Source organism: Schistocerca piceifrons, chromosome 8 (assembly GCF_021461385.2).
Source record: "Schistocerca piceifrons isolate TAMUIC-IGC-003096 chromosome 8, iqSchPice1.1, whole genome shotgun sequence".
NCBI lineage: Eukaryota > Metazoa > Arthropoda > Insecta > Orthoptera > Acrididae > Schistocerca > Schistocerca piceifrons.
The window spans coordinates 64,572,821-64,597,861 of NC_060145.1; the positions used below are offsets into that span (position 1 = coordinate 64,572,821).

The window sequence follows — 25,041 nt, forward strand, 5'->3', positions numbered from 1 at the left end:
ATCAGAATTTCTTTCTCTGACATAACTTTGAAATGTGTTGCTTCAGCTTTAGCAAGTGAGCTTAGGCTGGGGGGGGGGGGGGGGGGGGGGGGAGGGGGGAGGGGGAGAGAGAGAGAGAGAGAGAGAGAGAGAGAGAGAGAGAGAGAGAGAGAGAGAGAGAGAGAGAGAGAGAGCTAGTATCTTACTAGGTGAGGCAGCATTTGGATTTTTCACTAACTTGGAATCTCATGGCTTAACCAATCAGCTGTATGTTAAGGAAGTCTTTATGAGCAACAAGTTTCATTCTTGGAATAGACCATTATCTTTCTTCAAGATGGCGGCACCACGTATAGACATACACAACTGGCCATTAAAATTGCAACACCAAGAAGAAATGCAGATGATAAACGGATATTCATTGGACAAATATATTATACTAGAACTGACATGTGATTACATTTTCACGCAATCTGGGTGCATAGATCCTAAGAAATCAGTACCCAGAACAACCACCTCTGGCTGTAATAACGTCCTTGATACGCCTGGGCATTGAGTCAAACAGAGCTTGGATGACGTGTACAGGTACAGCTGCCCATGCAGCTTCAACACGATACCACAGTTCATCAAGAGTAGTGACTAGCGTATTGAGACAAGCCAGTTGGTCGGCCACCATTGACCAGACGTTTTCAATTGGAGAGAGATCTGGAGAATGTGCTGGCCAGGGCACCAGTCAAACATTTTTTGTATCGAGAAAGGCCTGTACAGAAACTGCAACATGCGGTCGTGCATTATCCTGCTGAAATGTAGGGTTTCGCAGGGGTCAAATGAAGAGTAGAGCCACAGGTTGTAACACATCTGAAGTGTAACGTCCACTGTTCAAAGTGCAATCAATACGAACAAGAGGTGACAGAGACATGTAACCAATGGCACCCCATACCATCACGCCGGGTGATACGCCAGTATGGTGATGACGAATACACGCTTCCATTGTGCGTTCACCGCAATGTCAAACACGGATGCGACCATCATGATGCTGTAAACGGAACCTGGATTCATCCGAAAAAAGTGGCGTTTTGCCATTCTTGTACCCAGGTTTGTCGCTGAGTACACCATCGCAGGCACTCCTGTCAGTGATGCAGCATCAAGGGTAACCGCAGCCATGGTCTCTGAGCTGATAGTCTATGCTGCTGAAAAACGTCATCGAACTATTCGTGCAGATGGTTGCTGTCTTGCAAACATCCCCATCTGCTGACTCAGGGATCGAGACGTGGCTGCACGATCCATTGCAGCCATGTGGATAAGATGCCTGTCATCCCGACTGCTAGTGATACGAGGCCGTTGGGATCCAGCACAGCGTTCTGTATTACCCTCCTGAACCCACTGATTCCACATTCTGCTAACAGTCATTGGATCTCGACCAATGCGAGCAGCAATGTCGCCATACGATAAACCGCAATCGCGATAGGCTACAAACCGACCTTTATCAAAGTCGGAAATGTGATGGTACGCATTTCTCCTCCTTACACGAGGCAGCACAACGATGTTTCACTGGCAATGCCAGTCAACTGCTGTTTGTGTATGAGAAATCGGTTGGAAACTGTCCTCATGTCAGCACGTTGTAGGTGTTGCCACCAGCGCCAACCTTGTGTGAGTGCTCTGAAAAGCTAATCATTTCCATATCACAGCATCTTCTTCCTGTCGATTAAATTTCGCATCTGTAGCACATCATCTTTGTGGTGTAGCAGTAGTGTACTAATCAACAGATCAGCAGAAAATTACGAGTTTTTAAATCCTGCATGTGTAAAATGTAGTAAGAAGGTGAGAAATGGTGTTAAATTATACCCATGGTAGCAAAAATGGATCCATCGACAATGTTTAAATACTTTAGAAGAAAGAAACATGACTTGTGACTGTGGAAAAGTGCACTGTAGTTATCATGATATATTGTGTTTACAAAAGGAATATCGAGAAGACTGCGTGACTGCTTCATTAAAATACGATCTTGTGTTAGCCAAACCGTATGTACAGAAGCTTGAAAAAGTGATAGAAGTCAATTCAGTGTGTAGTGAAACTATTGTAAATGGGCAAAACGATGACTTCATATGGCCCAAAAAGTTCCATCGTGTTACCCGTAATGAGAACAACTTCAGGTTCCCATTAGCAAATAATTTTGAACTTTTAACTTGTGATGATCCTAAAAGATGTGAAAATAGTGAAAGAAACGAAGTACTTTCACCAAATGCAGAGATTAAGAACCAGTCAAGTACAAAGTCTCATAATAACAAGCAAGGAAATACCAGTACTATAATTAGCAGGGAACATACATATCATGAGAACATGACAACATCAAGTAAGAAGAACAAAGAAGATATTTGCATGCTCTCAGACAGTCATGGAAAGGGCTTAGCTGTTATCATTTGTAACATACAATCTATGTTTAAGGTTAGTGGAATAATGAAACCAGGCGCTCCCTTGAGTGAAATTCTAAAAAAACTGAACAGTTTTTGGAGCCTGGAAGAAACTGTTTAATAATCGGGGGTGCTAATGACGATCCCCACTAGGATAGCCACTTGCTCACAAACAGCCATTGATAATATCTTTATAGAAAAGTCCAATGAACAAAATTATATTACAAAACCAATAGCCAATGGCCTCTCAGACCATGACATGCAGTTCCTTCTGTTAAATGTTAATACTGAACAGGATATAAAATCTGTTAAATCTGAGCTCAAGAGGGTAATCAGTAAGCCAAAAATTGATTATTTTAGGACACTCCTCAGAGACATTCACTGGACTGATGTTTACAGTGCTCATGGCATGAATGAAAAATATAACATTTTTGCTAATAAAGTGCTTACCTTATTTGAACACTGCTTTCCCCCAAAACTTACCAAGGTTAGAGGAAAATCTACAAAGAAGCCATGGATTACTCGAGGAATAAGGGTATCTTGTAAAACAAAAAGAAAACTGTATCTGTCAATCCGAAACATTTCCAATGTTGATGCTATAGCACATTATAAGAAATACTGCAAAATATTAAAGACTGTAATATGGATGTCAAAGCAAATATATTACAAGGAAAAGATAGTCATATCAGATAACAAAATAAAGACAATATGGGATATAGTGAAGGAGGAGACCGGTAGGACCAGACATGAAGAGGAACAAATAGCATTAAGAGTAAATGATACATTGGTGACAGATGTGTATAGTGTTGCAGAACTTTTTAACAAACATTTTGTAACTGTTACTGAAAAGATGGGGTTGTCAGGTTCGGTAGATGCTGCTATGGATTACCTTAGACCAGACATTTCAAGTAATTTCCATAATATGAATTTGACCCTCACTACCCCAACAGAAATAATGTCCATCATAAAATCTTTAAAATCAAAAACATCTAGTGGGTATGATGAAATATCAACAAAGTTAATTAAAGAATGTGATTCTGAGCTAAGTAACATATTAAGCTATCTGTGTAACCAGTCGTTTATCAGTGGAATATTTCCTGAATGGCTGAAATATGCTGAAGTTAAGCCACTGTTTAAGAAGGGAGATAAAGAAATAGCATCAAATTTCCGTCCAATTTCACTGTTACCAGCATTCTCAAAAATTTTCGAAAAAGTAATGTACTGTCGTCTTTATAACCATCTTATCTCAAATAACATACTGTCAAAGTCACAGTTTGGATTTCTAAAAGGTTCTGATATTGAGAAGGCTATCTTCACTTACAGTGAAAATGTGCTTAATTCATTAGACAAAAAATTGCAGGCAACTGGTATATTTTGTGATCTATCAAAGGCATTTGACTGTGTAAATCACAATATCCTTTTAAGTAAACTAGAATATTATAGTGTAACAGGAAATGCTGCAAAATGGTTCAAATCTTATATCTCTGGCAGGAAACAAAGGGTGTTATTAGGAAAGAGCTTGATACATGTCTATCAGGCATCATCCAACTGGGAACTAATTACATGTGGGGTCCCACAAGGTTCCATTTTGGGGCCCTTACTTTTTCTTGTGTATATCAATGACCTTTCATCAGTAACATTACCAGATGCCAAGTTTGTTTTGTTTGCCGATGATACAAACATTGCAATAAATAGCAAATCAAGTGTAGTCTTAGAAAGATCAGCCAATAAAATATTTGTGGACATTAATCACTGGTTCCTAGCCAATTCTTTGTCACTAAACTTTGAAAAAACACACTACATGCAGTTCAGAACTTGTAAGGGGTGTCCCAAGAGTATATGTCTAACATATGATGACAAGAAGATAGAAGAAGTGGACAGTGTTAAATTCTTGGGATTACAGCTTGATAATAAATTCAATTGGGAGGAGCACACCACAGAACTGCTGAAGCGTCTTAACAAATCTCTGTTTGCTATGCGAATTTTGTCAGACGTAGGGGATATAAAAATGAAAAAGCTGGCATACTATGCTTACTTTCATTCCATAATGTCATATGGGATTATTTTTTGGGGTAATTCATCAAGCCAAGCTAAAGTTTTCCGGGCACAAAAACGTGCAGTAAGAATTATATGTGGTGTGAACTCAAGAACATCCTGCAGAAGCCTGTTTAGGGAACTAGGGATACTAACTACAGCTTCCCAGTATATTTATTCCTTAATGAAATTTGTCATTAAAAATATATCACTTTTTCAAACCAACAGCTCAATTCATGGAATCAATACTAGAAATAAGAATAATCTTCACAAGAATTTAAAGTCACTTAGTCTTGTACAAAAAGGTGTGCATTATTCAGGAACACACATTTTCAATAACTTGCCAGCAGCCATAAAAAGCTTAACAACCAATGAAATTCAGTTTAAGAGAAGCCTAAAGGATTTATTGGTGGCCAACTCCTTCTACTCCATTGATGAATTTCTTAGTAAAACCAACTGATTTGTATATAAGTACAACATAACTTCTGCACAATTTCAGTGCAGTAATGTGTTCACTGAAAATTTGTGTGTGTGTGTGTGTGTGTGTGTGTGTGTGTGTGTAAGTATAATCTAACTTCTGCACCATTTCAGTGCAGTAATGTGTTCATTGTAAATAAGTATTACAGTAGTTGTATTACATGTTTATTACCTTATAAATAAATAAAAAACGTTTTTTATTTTAAATTCAGTGCATTAGTATTTGTAAAATGACTCTTAGTGTTCATTAAAAATGACGATCATTCCACTTGGGACCTGTGGAATGGTACATTAGTTTATTTGTTTTAGTTGTAAATATTTGTCATGTATTGTTGTTTTTCTGACATGTTCCACATCCAGGAGGACCTCCTCACTACGGATCAATTGGAATGAAAGTAAATCTAATCTAATCTAATCTAATAGGAATGAGGGTAAACTTGCCACAAGAGCACTAAGAAGCACACTGCAGAAAATTACAAATATGAACTTCTATGTTGCAAGTATACCACAAAGACATGATCTGATGGAAAAATCTTGTGTCAACAAAGAAATTGCTGTTACTAATAGAAAATTTGAAAAAATATGCCAAAGCTTCCCGAATGCCACATATGTGGAAAGAAGTCATTTTACCAGGTATGGGCTACACACAAATAAACTTGGAAAAGCATTCATTAGTCGAGAAGTACTTAATGCAGTGTTAACAGTTGAAGACAAGAATTGCCCTACGATACCACTACCACCACCCATCACAGCAACTGAAATTCTCCAACATCAAAATGAAGATTTAACAGATGTAGTTTCAGCTCCTTTATCAATTCTAATGAAGTTCACAGAAGGGAGTACCTCTCCCACACCAGCAGCAGAATCTACTACAGTTGGACAAAAATCACTGCAAGAATATTCATCATTAGAAGATGAAACACCATCCACACTACCACCAGCTGAATAAATATCTGAAGGCAACATTAAACTTCGACTCAGAAGAAAAACAGCTCCCCCCAAACATCTCCAGGATTTTTTATTGGCAGGCAGCATCACACAAATAGTAAGGTAAATGGTGTACCGAAATCAAAAAACAAAAATAAGTTAACAGCTTTCTATCAGAATGTACAGGGTTTAGGCAGCAAGCTAGGTGAAATAGAAGTCCTCCTAAATGACTATTTAAAAGAAACTGCAGTCTTGTGTGTAAACGAGCATCAGCTGAAAGAGACACAGTCATGTACTGCCGTTATTCGTGAATTTGAAATGATAAGTATTTTTTGTAGAGTTAATAGTAAGGGTGGTGGTACGTGCATATATGTTAGGACACGTCTTGATGCAAAATAAGTTAAATATAGTAATGTAAAGTGCATAGAAAAAGACTTTGAATACTGTGTATGTGAGTTCAAAAAACTGAAAATGTTTATTGTGTGCATATATAGATCACCATCAGGGAATTTTACTTCTTTTCTCCACAACCCTGAAATGCTGCTAAATCAACTCAAACAGCAATTAACAAATACAATTGTCCTTGGAGATTTTAATGTTAACTTTAAAACTAACTGCAGTAAACAACAACAACTGACCAATCTGTTCTTATCTTATAATATGACAGCAACAGTAACAGAAGACACTAGATGTTTAAATGGGTCTGAAACAATAATTGATCAAGTACTTGTCAATAAGAATAAATGTGAGGGTATCACTGAAGTAATAGAGACGGGGTTCTCGGATCCTAAGGCAGTCACGTTAACATTATATAATATATCCAATAAGGATCCAGTGGTATATGAAAAATAGAGAGAGAAACGATTTGGAAATGAAGACAGCAAAGAGTTTTTAATCACATGTTAAAAAATATAACCTGGGACACAGAATCAACCTGTGGTGTAGACAAAAAATTTGAGTCATTCCTAGCAAATTATTGGCACTGCTATGATATCACATTTCCTATTAAACGAGTCAAAATTAAAACCAAAACAAAGACATGTGTAACACAGGGAATAAATAAATCAGCAGACACTCTGCGAAAGTTAAACAAATCTGCAAAAAATACTGTTGCATTAAAACCATATGTGAAAATTTACAGGAAAGTATATAAAAAAGTTATAATAGTGGCTAGGAAACTAAATAATGACTCATATATCAGGAAAGGTACTAACAAAATAAAATCAACCTGGGAGGTAATAAATAGGAGAATAGGTAAACAAAAAAGTGGAAACAGCATTCTTGTAATTAAAAGTGAAGGGAAAACCGTTGAGGACCCACTACAGACAGCCAACATATTCAACACACATTACACAAATATTGCAACAAAACTAATTCAAGGAAAATGTGATTTAAACTCCAGAGCACAACTACCAATGAATGATAAAACCATGTTTCTATACCCTGTTACTGCATTAGAGGTACAAAATGCCTTAAATCAGTTAAAAAAATAAAATTACATGTGGCTGTGATGGGATTCCAGACAAATTAATAAAGAACAGTGCAAGATACATAGATTACCCACTTGCTGACATGATTAACATGTCTTTTAGCACAGGAGTCTTCCCAGAAAAACTAAAGAAAACGATTGTCAAGCCTATTTACAAGAAGGGTGACCAGTCTGATGTTATCAATTACCGGCCTATATCATTGTTATCTGGATTTTCAAAAGTAATTGAAAGGGTAATGCATGAAAGACTGTCTCATTTTCTTAATAAAAATCAAATTCTAGTTAAAGGGCAAAACGGTTTTAGGAAAAATAGGTCAACTGACACAGCAATTTATAATTTTTTAAAACTGATCATAAATTCTGTGGAAAAAAATGTACTAAACTGTGGCCTGTTTTTGGATCTGTCTAAGGCTTTTGATATCATTGGTCATAATTTACTGCTCAGGAAACTATATTGCTACGGGGTTCATGGAGTAGCATATGATTGGTTCAAATCCTATCTTTCTAAGAGGTATCAGAAGGTAAGAGATACAGCATGCGGGTAAAGTCTACTCATTGGCATACCAAAGAGTCAGGTATGGTGAGCCGCAGGGCTCCATACTGGGGCCATTGCTGTCCTTAATATTTATAAATGATTTGCCAAGCCATTATCAACAGCAGATGCATTATTGTTTGCTGATGACACCAGTCTATTTGTCAAAGCTACAAATGAAACTGACTTACTGGAGGGAGTCACAGTAGTCACAGAAGAAGCAAATGTAGTTTACAAACAACAAATTAATTGTTAATGACAAAAAAACATATAACAAACAAAGTAAAATCTGACCTAACTGTAAAACTTGGTCAGTGTAAGATAGAGCAAATAAATTTTTAGGATTATGGCTAGATGAATATTTAATGTGGGATAAACACACAGAAATGTTAAACTAAAAATTAAGTCAGTAGTGTTATGTTCTTAGAATACTAAAAAATTTCTGTAGTGTTGACGCAGTGTTATGTTCATACTTTGCACTCATACACAGCACACTAAGAAAGGGTATCATATTTTGGGGGAATACCAGTTTGGCCAAACACTCGTTAGTGCTTCGAAAGCGGGCAATAAGGATAATCAGAGGTATGACACACAAAGAATCATGTACAAAAGTTTTCAAGGAACTACAAATCATGACTCTACCATGGCTATATTTATGAAAGTATATGTTTTATGAAGGCACACCAGGAACATTCATTGTTAAACAGTCAAGTCCATGACTACAAAACGAGAAATAGAGATGACTTTCATAGAGAAAGTCAAAAAAGTGTTCTTTATCAGCCAAAAATCTTATTTAGTGCACTACCAAAGGAAATTAAAAGTATACCTAAATTCCACATAGCCAAAAAAGAACTTAAAAAAATGTTGATTAGCAAGAGTTTTTATAGTGTCAAGGAATACTTAAATCACCAGCATTCAATATACAGTAGCTTATTTCCTTCATCGTAATGACCCAAAATGCTCACTGAAAACTAAATTGTATTAATCTATTATTCTAATTTAGCATATTATGAATGTTGTTACGCATATGGTTTCATGTTATATGTAATTATATTTTATTTATAGACATATAATTGTAAATCTTTTCATGTCCTAAATTCTATGAAAGGCAATGATTACAAATCCTATATAATTTTTATAATGTTGACATACATGGATGCTAAGTAAATAAATAAATAAATAAATAAAAAATCTGGTTCTTGGGTCACAATGAATGATTAAAACTAAAATGCATACAGTAAGAACAACACACACACCCATGCCTGAGGGAGAACTCGAACCTCTGGCAGGAGGGGCCATGCAATCTGTGACAAGGTCACAGTGTGATAGCATATACTGAAATGACCAATATTGGGATTAGTGGCGTATTTGAACTGACAGTCATGTATTTTTCTCGTAAATATTGGATAACTGTTTTGTCTATTCCCATTGAGGACTTTATTTTCGGTTTTTGTCATGTTTACATTACTTTCAATCGTTAATTCCTTTCTATATTGTAAATCTACCATTCACAGAACTTTCTGAACGCTATGGATTAATTGCCCACTAAGGTGAAACAATTACAAGAATGTGTGATATCTATTCTTTTGGACCTGTCCAAAAGTACAGACACCACACATTTATATAATTGATTTGCCTCTATGGGCAATTAATCCACTCCCCTACCTAGTGCCACCTATCTGCAGTCCCTGTCCATGTCAATTCCTCCATGCTCGCTAGTTTTTAGATTCCCGCTGGAGGTCGAACACAAATGTGCATCTGCACTCAGGTTGGCCTTGGCAGCCAGAGACTGTCATCGTGTGTGTGTGTGTGTGTGTGTGTGTGTGTGTGTGTGTGTGTGTGTGTGTGTGTGTGTGTAAGTTGTGGTTTTACATGTGTGTGCGTGCGTGCATGTTGTCTAATTCTGATGAAGGCCTTTTCAGCTGAAAGCTTACTTGCTAACAGTCTTTTTGTTGTGCCTATCTGCGACTCAGCATCTTCACTATATGGTGAGTACCAACTATGCTTTTCGTAATACTGTCATTGTTCCATCCAGGATTATGCATTGCCATCAGTGATTGGTTTGGAAGGTAGGAGATGAGGTACTGGCAGAAGTAAAGCTGTGAGGACAGGAGGTGAATCATGCTTGGGTAGCTCAGGTGGTAGAGCAAAGGTTCCGAGTTCGAGTCTCGGTCCGGCACACAGTTTTAATTTGCCAGGAAGTTTCATATCAGCACACACTCTGCTGCAGAGAGAAAATCTCATTCTGGAAACATCCCTCAGGCTGTGGCTAAGCCATGTCTCCGCAATATCCTTTCTTTCAGGAGTGCTAGTTCTGCAAGGTTCGCAGGAGAGCTTCTGTAAAGTTTAGAAGGTAGGAGACAAGGTTCTGGCAGAAGTAAAGCTGTGAGGATGGGGTGTGAGTCATGCTTGGGTAGCTCAGATGGTAGAGCACTTGCTCCAGGAAAGGCAAAGGTCCTGAGTTCGAGTCTCGGTCCGGCACACAGTTTTAATCCGCCAGGAAGTTTCATATCAGTGCGCACTCCACTGCAGAGTGAAAATCTCATTCTGGATTAGTTTCATTTAGTTTAGTTTCTGTCAACAGACATTAGACATGTCATGTTTACAATTTTATACAGAATAAAGCAAATTTCTTAGAAATTTGTCATTGACACAATAAATCAATTATATTTGTAATACTATTTATAGGCAATCAATATTAATACACAATGATGAAATATACTAACAGCCTACTTTAACTTATGGAACAGTCTTGCATACTTAAGGAAAGTCTGTTGCTGTTGTTGTGGTCTTCCGTCCTGAGACTGGTTTGATGCAGCTCACCATGCTACCCTATCCTGCGCAAGTTTCTTTATCTCCCAGTACCTACTGCAACCTACATCCTTCTGAATCTGCTTAGTGTATTCACCTCTTGGTCTCCCTCTACGATTTGTACCCTTCACGCTGCCCTCCAATGCTAAATTTGTGATCCCTTGATGCCTCAGAAAATGTCCTACCCACCGGTCCCTTCTTCTCGTCAAATTGTGCCACAAACTCCTCTTCACCCCAATTCTATTCAATACCTCCTCATTAGTTATGTGTTCTACCCATCTAATCCTCAGCATTCTTCTGTAGCACCACATTTCGAAAGCTTCTATTCTCTTCTTGTCCAAACTAGTTATGGTCCATGTTTCTCTTCCATACATGGCTACACTCCATACGAATACTTTCAGAAACGACTTCCTGACACTTAAATCTATACTCGATGTTAACAAATTTCTTTTCTTCAGAAACGCTTTCCTTGCCATTGCCAATCAACATTTTATATCTTCTCTACTTCGACCATTATCAGTTATTTTGCTCCCCAAATAGCAAAACCCTTTTACTACTTTAAGTGTCTCATTTCCTAATCTAATTCCCTCAGCATCGTCCGACTTAATTCGACTACATTCCATTATCCTCGTTTTGCTTTTGCTGATGTTCATCTTATATCTTCCTTTCAAGACACTGTCCATTCCGTTCAACTGCTCTTCCAAATCCTTTGCTGTCTCTGACAGAATTACAATGTCATTGGCGAATCTCAAAGTTTTTATTTCTTCTCCATGGATTTTAATACCTACTCCGAACTTTTCTTTTGTTTCCTTTACTGCTTGCTCAATATACAGATTGAATAACATTGGGAGAGGCTACAACCCTGTCTCACTCCCTTCCCGATCACTGCTTCCCTTTCATGTCCCTCGACTCCCTAACTGCCATCTGCTTTCTGTACAAGTTGTAAATAGCCTTTCGCTCCCTGTATTTTACCCCTGCCACCTTCAGAATTTGAAAGAGAGTATTCCAGTTAACGTTGTCAAAAGGTTTCTCTAAGTCTACAAATGCTAGAAACGTAGGTTTGCCTTTCCTTAATCTCTCTTCTAAGATAAGTCGTAAGGTCAGTATTGCCTCACGTGTTCCAATATTTCTACGGAATCCAAACTGATCTACCCCAAGGTCAGTTTCTACCAGTTTTTCCATTCGTCTGTAAAGAATTCATGTTAGTATTTTGCAGCTGTGACTTATTAAACTGATAGTTCGGTAATTTTCACATCTGTCAACACCTGCTTTCTTCAGGATTGGAATTATTATATTCTTCTTGAAGTCTGAGGGTATTTCGCCTGTCTCATACATCTTGCTTAGTCTACAAAGTTATATATTTTTGCCACACTGGTGATAGTACTAATACATTTAGACAAAATTAAAATGAATTTTTTAGGTCATATATGTTGATCTTACCGCAGAAAATATTTAGACGTTTACACATAATAAAAACGCTTTCAGGAGATTTGTTTCCCATGAAAAATAAAATGTTTTACTCCATTTCCAACTTTATATTTGTCCTATGGATTTGCCTGCAAGTACGTTTCACCTTATATTGACTTCCAGAAACGAGATGTTCCTTCGGTTTTCTTTTGAAGGTGCTCGTTTCCATTATGCTCAGTGGCATCCTGTTGTAAAATAAGCATCCTGTATTTATATAGTCCCTATCTATCACTTTCGATCTTTTGCCACAGACATGATAATTATCCCTAGTTCTCATATATGTACAGACCTGACACAGTCAATATTTTAAATTCTTTGAATTCATTTTTGCAGGGTTCCAACATTGTTACTTTAGCTGTGCATCTTATGGCTTTTGGTTGAAGTTTTAAGATTCTCTGTATGTGTATATCTGCTGCTCCTTTCCATTTTGGTATACAGTACAGTATGTGCAGGAAGATAAGTCGGTAGAAAATTTTTAGCAAGGTTTCTGTGTTCACCATATAGCACAGTCTTTATATTAAGAATATATTAGTATTTATTTTTGAACAGATCTTATCAATGTGGTTTTCCCACATTAGAAATTTGTCCGTCATCATTGCCAGAAAGCTATTACAGTCCACATTCTGCATTCCCTAAGCTCAGAATAAATTCTTCTGAGCTGTTAGTTCTGTTTGTTTCAAATTTTGTATGCAAAGTTTTCTTCATGTTGATCACTGAACTGTTTTCTCTAAAATACCGTTTTGCCATTTCAAGATTCTCACTGGCTCTTTTTCCCAAATTCCTCACTGAGTCACTGCATATTAGTAAAGTTGTGTCACTGACATACATCATCGCTTTTTCATTTACTGTAGTGGGCATATCTTTCATATACAAGATAAAGAGCAGAAGTCGTATTATTGAACCCTGAGCTACTCCATATTTTATCTCCAGAAAATCAGAGTAGACATTTTTCTGTGTATTTCTGGATTTATGTTTTATTTTGACACACCATTGGCTGATTTCAACAGAGGTTTTTATAATGTCCTTTTTGCCACAGCAGTCCAGTTCCTGTACGGGAATTTAATGACACACAATCAAAAGCTTTTGAAAGACCTGAAAGGACATTAGATTCTTCCCTTTCTTGATCCAGTGCCTCAGTGATGTGTGTTATGAAATTTCCCACTGCAGTTTTAGTGGATCTCCCCTTTGTAAATCCATGCTGTGCTTTGTTTAAGATGTTTTGTTTCTTTATAAAGTTTATAATTCTGTCTTTGATCACTGCTTGTACTATTTTAGGCAGCTTAAGTGGTGTCTACAGTCACTACTGTTGTCTCAGTTGCCTGTAGTTTTGTAGCATATTGATGAATAGATGCCTTTGTGCAGATGGCTGTGCCACCTCCTGCAATCATCCAGTCAGTCCTGTAGCATCAATCGTTAACTGGATCTGGTCTCAAGCCGCACGTCTGGTGAGTTTCAGTCACTAAGCATATGTTGATGTTTTCATCCCTTAAAAACTGTTGAAAGTCTAACAGATGAGGAAATAGTCCATTGGAATTGTACATCATGGTGTGTAAGTCTTCATTTCTTCTGAGCCTGGTTGTATTGAGCTGCTGTGGTGTTGCATCCTCCAAGGGTGACCCTTCTGATGGCTGCGTCTACAGCTGCAATTATGGTGTCATGTAAAATGGCTAGCAGTCTACTGATATCAGAAATTGCTGTTTTCAGGTCTGTGAGTAGCTTGGTGATGTTAATAAGTTCTAGTTCCGCTGCCTGCTGTGACTACTGTCAGTTGCCTTCTCTCCAGAGGAGACGTGGTTGTTGCTACTGACGTATTGGTAGATCAGGAAATTTTGCCCTGTCAGTGTGGGCTGGGCTTCTGACTCTCTTGATGAGGGGAGTCGGAAGCTCTGCTGTTGTCAGTAGTGCGATATGAATCCTGGCCACTCATCATACCATCAAGGATGGCCTGTCTTGATGCGAATTCTCTCCAGACATCATCTTGCATTTTTTTCAGTGCCCTGGCTGATAGGCATCATTGTCTTCTGCTGACTGGCGTCCTCTGTAGCTTCCAGGATTGCTTTCCAACAAAGAGTGCATTTAGCAGGGGTCTCTCTCATTTGTGTGCACTGTCTATAGTCGTTTGGTCATTGCACTTGTTGCAAACAGGCAGCATAGTGCAATGACTTGCCACATGGTTAAAGGCTTGGCAGCAGTAACACTATGTGAGTCTATGCAAAGCTCCCAGCTTCTCATATTTGATGGCTAGTGTGCAAAGCCTCATCAGTTGAAATATTTCTCGATGTTCTGCAGTGTCTTGCAGTATAACGGCTCACCACAGTGTCTTCCTCTCTGTGTCTTGACAGTACAAGTAGTCCACAACAGTAGCCTGAAACAAACAACTTCAAGTTGTTCTTTTAGTCCTTCATCAGTCATCTTATTAGGGATGCTGTAGATAGCTGTCTTCAACACGTTTGGCCTCACCATAGGCAAGATGAAGTGTAGTATCCTTCTCACTCTTACCATGTCCATGACTTTGACATAGATGTCTAAGTAAGCTTCATTTTATGCTGAACTGCTTGTCTGGTGGTGAAAGGGTAATTGCAATTATTCTTTAGCCAGTCATACAGCTGTTTGTATGCCTCTGGATACTGCGATATGATAGGAGGTATCTCCTGTTGGTTAGGCTGTGGCTGTGGATCAGCTGTGTCTTGACTTGCTTGAGTATCTTCCTGGATTGCTTCATATCTGCTGCTGGTCTCCACATCTGGCACTTCTGTGACTTGCTTCTTTGTCACTTGCCTCTTCTCCTCCTTGATCACTGATTTATGAGGACTGAGTCACCGACGCAATTTCAATTATGCGAACCTAGCATCCACAACCTCATATGCAGACTCTTTAATTCAGGATGTAGGATTCCAATAGGCTCCCAATCTGGGAGTGTGCACATCAGCCCTCAAGCTACATAACCCACCATTGGAAGATCTTTGTACAATCATGCACTCTGACAAAATTTTGCATGCAGGAAATGAGCACCTCATGGCTTGACCACAGATGGCAGAAATCCAGACACTGCATCATGCCCCAGGAATACTTGCAAACCATCATGATTCTTCAATTTCAGATTGCCTCTGAACAGCAAGTCATGCCTGATCAGTGTGGGCAATGAGATTTTACAACTTGCCCAGATTGCTCCATAGCACAAGCACATACGAAATGGCAAATCACTGGACGCACTAAACCCTTTGTAGAAAGAGATAGACATCTCTGAACAGTCTGCTGTAAACCATCAGGATAAATAGAACTAGTTCCCCAACTGTATCAAGGAATGGTGCATGAACTTCAGGTAATATTTCCCCTGGGTGATCCTTTCTCTACTAAGTTGTTTACAAGCCACAAAATGCAAACTAAAACATTCATTTCCAGGTTGACACAGGGGCTACATTTTCCTCGGTAAATCTCCATACTTATGCTCACAGAAGTTACTCAGAATTAGTTCCACCCTACAATACATTGGTAGCATATGGTGACAGTTCATTTCTGCTCTGGAGTCAGTTCCTAATCACCACAGCCTCCAAAAGGCTCGAACAGCTGATAACACAGTTTGCTGTCAATAGTCACTCAGCCAGCGATATTTCTGGTTTGAATGATTTAACATTCTTTGGATTACCCACCACTGATGAAGTTTAGCTCACCTCTGACACAGTTCCCTTCCAGAAACTCTGTGACATTTGTGCTGCTTTTGCAACAATTTTTGAAAATGGTGCAGGATGCACCACTGATTTCCAGACTTGTATCTCCTAACGTCCAGATGCAGTACCCAATTTCCGTTGCATATGACCCATTCCAATCTCCATACAGAGGGCCTTTAAACAGGAAATCAATTGCGTTCGCAAGTCTGCAGTGATGCAGCCAATTAAAGGGAGTTGAAACGCCATATCTAGACAATGTTAAATTTAGTGACTTGGCTTCCCTGTATTTCAGGAACCACTGTAGCCATTGACATGAAACTTTTACAGGACATAAAACTGTATGTTCTGAGTCTACTGAACTACAGCAATTGTAGTTCAGCCACTGCTGTTGGAAATATCATTTTTTAATCACATGATTTAAATTTTGTGTACTTTTTTTGTAAGTTATCCTAAATAATTTTAATTATACAGAACATTATGTTCTTCTTTTAGTTCAGTAGACTCAGGATATGTATGTTATTACTCCCTGAAAATTTGAATACTCTACTCAAAGTGGTTTCTAAGATTTAGGGAAAAATGCAACAGAGAATGTCAATTTTCAGGAACAGCTTCTAAAGTCTCAAAAGACTTGATATATGTTTCATTTTTAATTTTTAGTCACTCAGAAGCACCCTGCACCATACTGTTTATCATCTTCTTCATATTTTTCCAAGTTTTTTCTTCTTTTCTACTTTCTGGACTCCTTAGTGGCCAACTTTGTTGCATACTCTGCTTTATCAATGCGAACCTTGTCCATCAGTTCAAGTTCTCTGATGCAGTTTACTCCAGGAAAAATTCCCATATGCTGTAGCAGTTTCACCCTACCAATGTTGACATCATTGAAAGCAATAACAGCATCAGTAACCTCCCATTTAAGTGTCTTCATTCCAACAAAAACATATCTTGGTAAGCGAATCCATACAAGATTATTGAACACTCATTGGGATTTTGAAGCTAACCATGCAGACACTTCTTAAGTAATTTAGGATTTGCCAGGTCTCTGTAAATAGGTTTTATGATATCCATGACTGCTGCTGGGATGGAATTTTTATGGCTGTATGAATTGTTTGAGTACTGGGCATTGCGGCAATTGCACCATGAATCATGTCCAGGAGGGTGAAGGTTGTGTACTGGTTTTTCATCAGTTGACAGTCTGTGGAAGAAGGTAGCCCATACTGCCTGCTTCATTTTCAACAAATCCTCAGTATTATTTCTATTGGCCATCCCATAATACTGTTGTACTTCATCAATCATTTTGTCTGTCAGCCTGCCTCGTACAGTTTTACCATCAGAAAGTTTCTTGTCTCTCAAACTTTGTTTCAACTTCCTCAACCTGGTGCCCATCCTCTTCTGGACATGACCAACACATTCCAGTTTTGTGATAATCTTCTCACCATAAGGTTGAACGGCTACTACATTGTTATATGCTTCTGAGTCTCCATCACCCAAGAACTTAGTGTAACACACAGATCGACTAAAAATTTAAATAGCTGCAGAGGCCTCCATACCACCACTTGTTCCTTCATAATTTATGTCACAGATATGCCCTTGTCAGTTTTACGTGGTTTTGAACTGTAATAACACACTTTTAGGATTGAAACAACATATATTTTGTCACTTAATACAGTGAATACAGAAAGGTGGCTGTCAAACATAGCACTAGAACACAAAGACAAGGAAGCAAAACAAAGAGCATAGTGAAAGAACTGTCACTTTGCATCAGAGACACCACAGAGCCCCCCCCCCCCCCCCCCCCCCCCCTCGGAAGTGTGGAGCACGACAGGATGGAGCTAGCACAAATCGACAAAAAAATCTTCGTGCCAGCGCAGTGGGTGGAGGCAGCGTCCAGCACGCGAAGTGTGCGGCTCGGGCACGTTGTCGTCAGGGTCCTGCGCATCGGACAGCTGCGCAGGTGGTGGCGAGGCATCAGCGGAAGCAAGTCGGTAGGGAGCAGCGAGAAGTGGCTCCAGGAGGGACCACGCAGGCTTTAAATGTGTACCAAAACTGTACTCGGGTGGCCATTGAGCAGAATCATGAATGTATTGACCCTGTGGCATAATACGCGGTGCGAGCCGGAGTACAGAGGTTGCAGAGCTACATGAACAGAGTCATCTCGTAACACGATAAAATCGCAGGATTTTAAGTCCTTGCGTGGTGTGGTGTGGTGTGAGCGCGAGGTGGAGGCAGGCAAAGGCGGGCCACGTGAGCACGCACTCCTTTGATGGGGGCCAGCAGGTTAGCAGCGTCCGTCGGAGAAGTGTCCTCGATGAATTCAGCAGGCAGGATGAGCAGTTCACCATACAGGACCTCCGCCTACTGTGTCTTCACTCTACTTCGCTCCTGTGTCGAGCTGCACCTTTCCTGCTGCCAGTTCCGCGTGGATGCAGTTGCACCTGCAGGATGCTCCTGCTTCACAGGATCCTTTGCATCGCGTGGCCGTTGCGCTATGCCCACCGTCACTGTCTCCCACCAAGACCCCACCCACGTCACTCTGGCCCGGCTTGGACGCTCATGTTCCCGCTTCGCGGGGTCACTCACTTTCTGTGGCTACTGCACTGTGTGCTCAGCCATTGCCTACTGCCTTCACTTTGTACACACCATCCCGGCACACCAAGATCAAGTCAACTGTCGCCGCTCGTGGCCCCCCCTTTCACCCCACCACGTGTGCCCCCCTTTGCGGGTCTCGGCAATCAGCAACGGCACCTACCACTGAATTCGCACCACGGACAGCCTGCCCGTATGTCACAAAGCTCGACATTTTAACACCTCGAAATTGTAGTGAGCGAAACAGATAGTTCAGGATTTACTGGCTTCGGGTGTGCTCCAACTATCAGACAGCAACTGGTCCTCTCCCATCCACCCGATGCCAAAGAAGGATGGTTCACTCTGCATGTGCGGTGACTACAGGTCCCTCAATGCTAGGACTATTATAGACAACTATCTGATTCCTCATATCCAGGATTTCACGCAGTTACTGCATGGCTCGAAGTTCTTTTCTGTCTTGGACTGTTCGAAGGCATATCACCGAATTCCAATTCACCTGCCGGACATTCCAAAAACGGTGATCATTACGCCTTTTCGAATACCGCTTCATGCCCTATGCTTTAAGAAATGCTGTGCAGACATGGAAACATTTCTTTCATTCGATTTCACAACCACTCTCTTTCGCTTTTGTCTGTTTGGATGACACACTTATCTTTTCCTTGTCTGTGTAGGAACACCAATGTCACCTTGACGCAGTTCATGCGGCTCTTACGCCCAATGGTGTGGTTATCAACCCTGACAAATTGCAGCTCTGTTCCACATCTGTTACTTTCCTTGGCCATACGGTCTTGGCCAACAGCCTCTGCCCTACAGACTCACGAATCGCAAATATCCTTGCTCTGCCTCTCCCCGAGGATTACGCACAACTATGCCGTTTCCTAGGGACAGTGAACTTTTATCGGCGACATACACCTGGAGCTGCCTCCATTGAGTGGGCTCTAACCAACGCCCTCTCCGGTAAAAATACAATGGTAGAGCATAAACTGGACTGGACTAGGCCCATGCTGGATGCTTTCGGCAATTTGAAATCAGCCATCACGCAGGCTATCTCTCTCGCGCACCCCTACCCCGAGGTGCAGATTTCTATTACTGCCAATGCCAGTGAGTCAGCTAGTGGGTGCTGTTCTCCAACAGCACACTTTAGACTCAACACAGCTCGCGGTTTATGAGGCAATCAAACATTTCAGGAGTGACTTCGAAGGATGCACTTTCACCATCTATTCTGACCATAAACCTCTTGTTGATGCGATCCGCAACCCAGTGAAAGATCTCCCACCATGCTGCTTCCAGCACATGGACTTTATTTGCCAAAATTCTTGGGATGCTTGTTACATACACAGTGCGGAAAATGTAGTTGCTGACTACCTCTCCCGCATTTCAATGATCTCCGCCCCATTGAACTTAGAGAAACTGGCGCAGTTTCAGGCTGAAGACACGGACACACAATGTCTGCCCTCAGATGACTAGTCTTCGCTCATCATCAAACCTATTGCCCTGCACGGGTCGTCAGCTCCTATCATCTGTGACGTTTCTATTCATTCACACCTTCCTTGGTGCCTGCCCCCCTTTGGCACAGGATTTTCAACGCGTTACATAATCTTGCCCATACCGGAACGCAGCCAACGACACGACTCGTAACTGAACGTTTCGTCTAGCCAGTCATGCGGCACAATTACCGCTTGTGGTCATGCGCATGCATTCCTTGTCAATGGAGCAAGGTGAGCAGACTTGCGCAACCATCTTTAGGACAGTTCAACGTCACCAGGGGCTGCATGCGCCATGTGCACATTGACGTGGTCGGTCCTCTTCCCCCATACGAGGGATACAAATACATCCTTTCCATGATTGACCACGTTGCCTGTTGGGCTGAGGCACTACCCCTGGTGGACATTACAGCTGAGACAATTGCTCGCGCATTCATTTTGGCTTGGGTGGCTAGATCTGGTTGCCCCCTGTCACTTACCACAGACCAGGGCTGCCATTTTGAGTCATCACTTTTCGCTCACCTGTGTGAGTTGTGCAGGGTGGCGAAATTTCACACAACTGCATATCATCCGCAGGCCAATGTACTAGTAGAGTGATAGCACAGAACGCTAAAAGCCGTACTCATGTGCCACGGTGGGCTTTGGTCTGAGGCTCCGGTGTGCATATTTCTGGAATCCGCTTTGCTCTGCATGTTGGTGTAATGCAGGCAGGCGAAGATCCGTGTTGGCAGTTGAAGGAGCCCACGGCGCTGGGAGTGCGGTAGCGGTGGGCGATGCATTGCCCGAGGTCTGCGTGGGGGGCAACCGCTACCAGCAGATGAAGAGTCGGTCAGCGCAACCAACAGCACAATGTGTCCCAACTGCAGGACTGGAGGCAGGCACAGCACGGGTGAAATGGACGGTGCCATTGTAACAGAGGGCGGAAGACAGTTGCAATACAGCCAAGGGGGGAATGATCCCAAAACTAGTGCAGAAGAAATGGCTGGGGCCATTACGAGAGCAGTCGGAAAGCAATTTTGATGTGACCACAGGGAGGGGGGTTCAATGACGTCAGGTAAGTAAGAATGTGTGACCACATGCATATGAGCATTTGCACCACAGTTCTCGAACTGCATCTGCACATCAAACCAGCTGGAAGGTGGCTGCTTAACCAGAGGGTGAAACAAGATGTCCTTCACATGATTATTGTTCACAATGTCAGTGAGCGGCGTGCACATCCAGGCAGCAGGCCTTGCTGCGTAGTAGCATTTGATGGTGGCCATGTTGGGCTGGCAATGGCTAAGTGGCTGCTGGCATGGCAGGGGCCAGTAAACGGTTCACTTTTAACCAACTGTACATTAGGAACACTATTAAAAATGCAAGCACAATTGCTAGGGTGTGACACACTTGCACAAAATGACCAAGACAATGTGGGCTGGCACATGGAATCTGTTACTGATGAAAATAAGCACAAAATAATTCCTGAACACACAACATTGAAGTCGGGGTCACCATTGTGGGTTTTACGTGATTTTGATCTGTAATAACACACTTTTAGGATTGAAACGAGATTTATTTCATCACTTAATGGAGCAAATACAGAAAGATGGCTGTTGAACATATCGTTACAACACAAAGACAAGAAAGCGAAACAAAGAGCATAGTCAAAGAACTGTTGCTTCGTGTCAGTGATGCCATACCCTTCTTCATTCCCTGATTTAAACTTATAACAATGTCTGGTTAAAATCTGGAAATCTATTACCTTTCCAGTATCCACACTGATCACTGTAGCAACAGAATTCTTAGAACTGTAGCCATGCTGCTGCCAAGTGCCATCACAAGCTACCGGTATGTCAGTCATACCATCATTTATTTCAACAGCTTCATTTGCAAAACCCTTCATTGACTCACATGCCACAGATTCCATAGTAACTCCAATAAATCCTGCATAGTTGTTAATTTTATAAGGTGGGTGTGGCATATTCACCACAGCACACATTGTTTTTGCTGCAATGTGTCCTTTGCCAATAGCTCTCAATCCACAAAACCACCTAACATTTCTTTACACTTACCAGAATTAAAAAATGAATGAGTGTTTACAACTGGCACAATTAATGATAAGTTCCCTGGCTAGTCCATTTGATACCTCACTGTCTTCATGTAAACTAACAGGCCCTCCACATACACTCCTGGAAATTGAAATAAGAACACCGTGAATTCATTGTCCCAGGAAGGGGAAACTTTATTGACACATTCCTGGGGTCAGATACATCGCATGATCACACTGACAGAACCACAGGCACATAGACACAGGCAACAGAGCATGCACAATGTCGGCACTAGTACATTGTATATCCACCTTTCGCAGCAATGCAGGCTGCTATTCTCCCATGGAGACGATCGTAGAGATGCTGGATGTAGTCCTGTGGAACGGCTTGCCATGCCATTTCCACCTGGCGCCTCAGTTGGGCCAGCGTTTGTGCTGGGCGTGCAGACCGCGTGAGACGACGCTTCATCCAGTCCCAAACATGCTCAATGGGGGACAGATCCGGAGATCTTGCTGGCCAGGATAGTTGACTTACACCTTCTAGAGCACGTTGGGTGGCACGGGATACATGCGGACGTGCATTGTCCTGTTGGAACAGCAAGTTCCCTTGCCGGTCTAGGAATGGTAGAACGATGGGTTCGATGACGGTTTGGATGTACCGTGCACTATTCAGTGTCCCCTCGACGATCACCAGTGGTGTGCGGCCAGTGTAGGAGATCGCTCCCCACACCATGATGCCGGGTGTTGGCCCTGTGTGCCTCGGTCGTATGCAGTCCTGACTGTGGCGCTCACCTGCACGGCGCCAAACACGCATATGACCATCATTGGCACCAAGGCAGAAGCGACTCTCATCGCTGAAGACGACACGTCTCCATTCGTCCCTCCATTCACGCCTGTCGCGACACCACTGGAGGCGGGCTGCACGATGTTGGGGCGTGAGGGGAAGACGGCCTAACGGTGTGCGGGACCGTAGCCCAGCTTCATGGAGACGGTTGAGAATGGTCCTCGCCGATACCCCAGTGTCCCTAATTTGCTGGGAAGTGGCGGTGCGGTCCCCTACGGCACTGCGTAGGATCCTACGGTCTTGGCGTGCATCCGTGCGTCGCTGCGGTCCGGTGCCAGGTCGACGGGCACGTGCACCTTCCGCCGACCACTGGCGACAACATCGATGTACTGTGGAGACCTCACGCCCCACGTGTTGAGCAATTCGGCGGTACGTCCACCCGGCCTCCCGCATGCCCACTATACGCCCTCGCTCAAAGTCCGTCAACTGCACATACGGTTCACGTCCATGCTGTCGCGGCATGCTACCAGTGTTAAAGACTGCGATGGAGCTCCGTATGCCACGGCTAACTGGCTGACACTGACGGCGGCGGTGCACAAATGCTGCGCAGCTAGCGCCATTCGACGGCCAACACCGCGGTTCCTGGTGTGTCCGCTGTGCCGTGCGTGTGATCATTGCTTGTACAGCCCTCTCGCAGTGTCCGGAGCAAGTATGGTGGGTCTGACACACCGGTGTCAATGTGTTCTTTTTTCCATTTCCAGGAGTGTATTTTACAACACACACACATTCACCTAACACCCTTGTTAGGATGTGTAAATCTATCTGAATATAACATAACCTACCATTTACATCATGTTCATTTTGAGAAAACTGTGTATCACAATGTTTTACTTTAATCTTCAAAGCACTAATGGGTGTTTCTCTAGATACTGGCGAGTTTGCCTCTGTTTCATTGTCTGTAACTTCACAGGCCACATGTTGAACACAATGTTTCCCTTTATTCAAAAATCTATTACCATGAAACCCACGTTTCTTAAAAACACTTCATTTTGGCATCATACTTTACTTTTTGAGAGATTTGCCAATCTATTCGTCACTTTTCCTCAGAAAAATGTTAGCACTTCGACATACAATGCGTGTTTATACTATGAAGCGGTATGATTCTGTTTTTGACAGTGCTTACAATACAAATATGTAATTTAACCTTTATAACGCAGCAATCCACAGCCTTCTATATAAAAAAAATTATCGATATTATTAGATCTTGAAGTAATGCACATAAAAATTTTAACATTTTCAACTGTGTAGATTATATTTAAGGAAATAAAATAGAATACTCCCCCTGTGAGTTTATAGGGAAACATTCTCGTGGGAAAAATATATACAAGAAACAAAGATGCTGTAACTTACCAATTATATATATATATATATATATATTTTTTGAGGTGACTTACCGAACAAAAGCGCTGGCAGGTCGATTTTTCCCACGTGGAATGTTTCCTTCCATTATATATATATATATATATATATATATATATATATATATATATATATATATATATATATATATATATAATAGAGGGAAACATTCCACGTGGGAAAAATATATCTAAAAAGAAAGATGATGAAACTTACCAAACAAAAGCGCTGGCAGGTCGATAGACACACAGACAAACACAAACATACACACAAAATTCTAGCTTTCGCAACCAATGGTTGCCTCGTCAGGAAAGAGGGAAGGAGAAGGAAAGACAAAAGGATATGGGTTTTAAGGGAGAGGGTAAGGAGTCATTCCAATCCCGGGAGCGGAAAGACTTACCTTAGGGAGAAAAAAGGACAGGTATACACTCGCACACACACACATATCCATCCACACATACACAGACACAAGCAGACATTTGTAAAGGCAAAGAGTTTGGGCAGAGATGTCAGTCGAGGCAGAAGTACAGAGGCAAAGATGTTGTTGAAAGACAGGTGAGGTATGAGCGGCGGCAAATTGAAATTAGGGGAGATTGAGGCCTGGCGGATAACGGGAAGAGAGGATATACTGAAGGGCAAGTTCCCATCTCCGGAGTTCTGACAGGTTGGTGTTAGTGGGAAGTATCCAGATAACCCGGACGGTGTAACACTGTGCCAAGATGTGCTGGCCGTGCACCAAGGCACATCTGTGTGTGTGTGTGTGAGCGTATACCCGTCTTTTTTTTCCCCCTAAGGTAAGTCTTTCCGCTCCCGGGATTGGAATGACTCCTTACCCTCTCCCTTAAAACCCACATCCTTTCGTCTTTCCCTCTCCTTCCCTCTTTCCTGATGAGGCAACAGTTTGTTGCGAAAGCTTGAATTTTGTGTGTATGTTTGTGTTTGTTTGTGTGTCT

General features: G+C 41.4%; 1 protein-coding gene across 1 annotated transcript in view; it reads right to left on the reverse strand.

The window, feature by feature from the left end:
- Positions 1 to 25,041, reverse strand: part of LOC124712078 (putative uncharacterized protein DDB_G0271606) — a 253,374-nt gene that overhangs the window by 24,084 nt on the left and 204,249 nt on the right. The window lies entirely within an intron of this gene.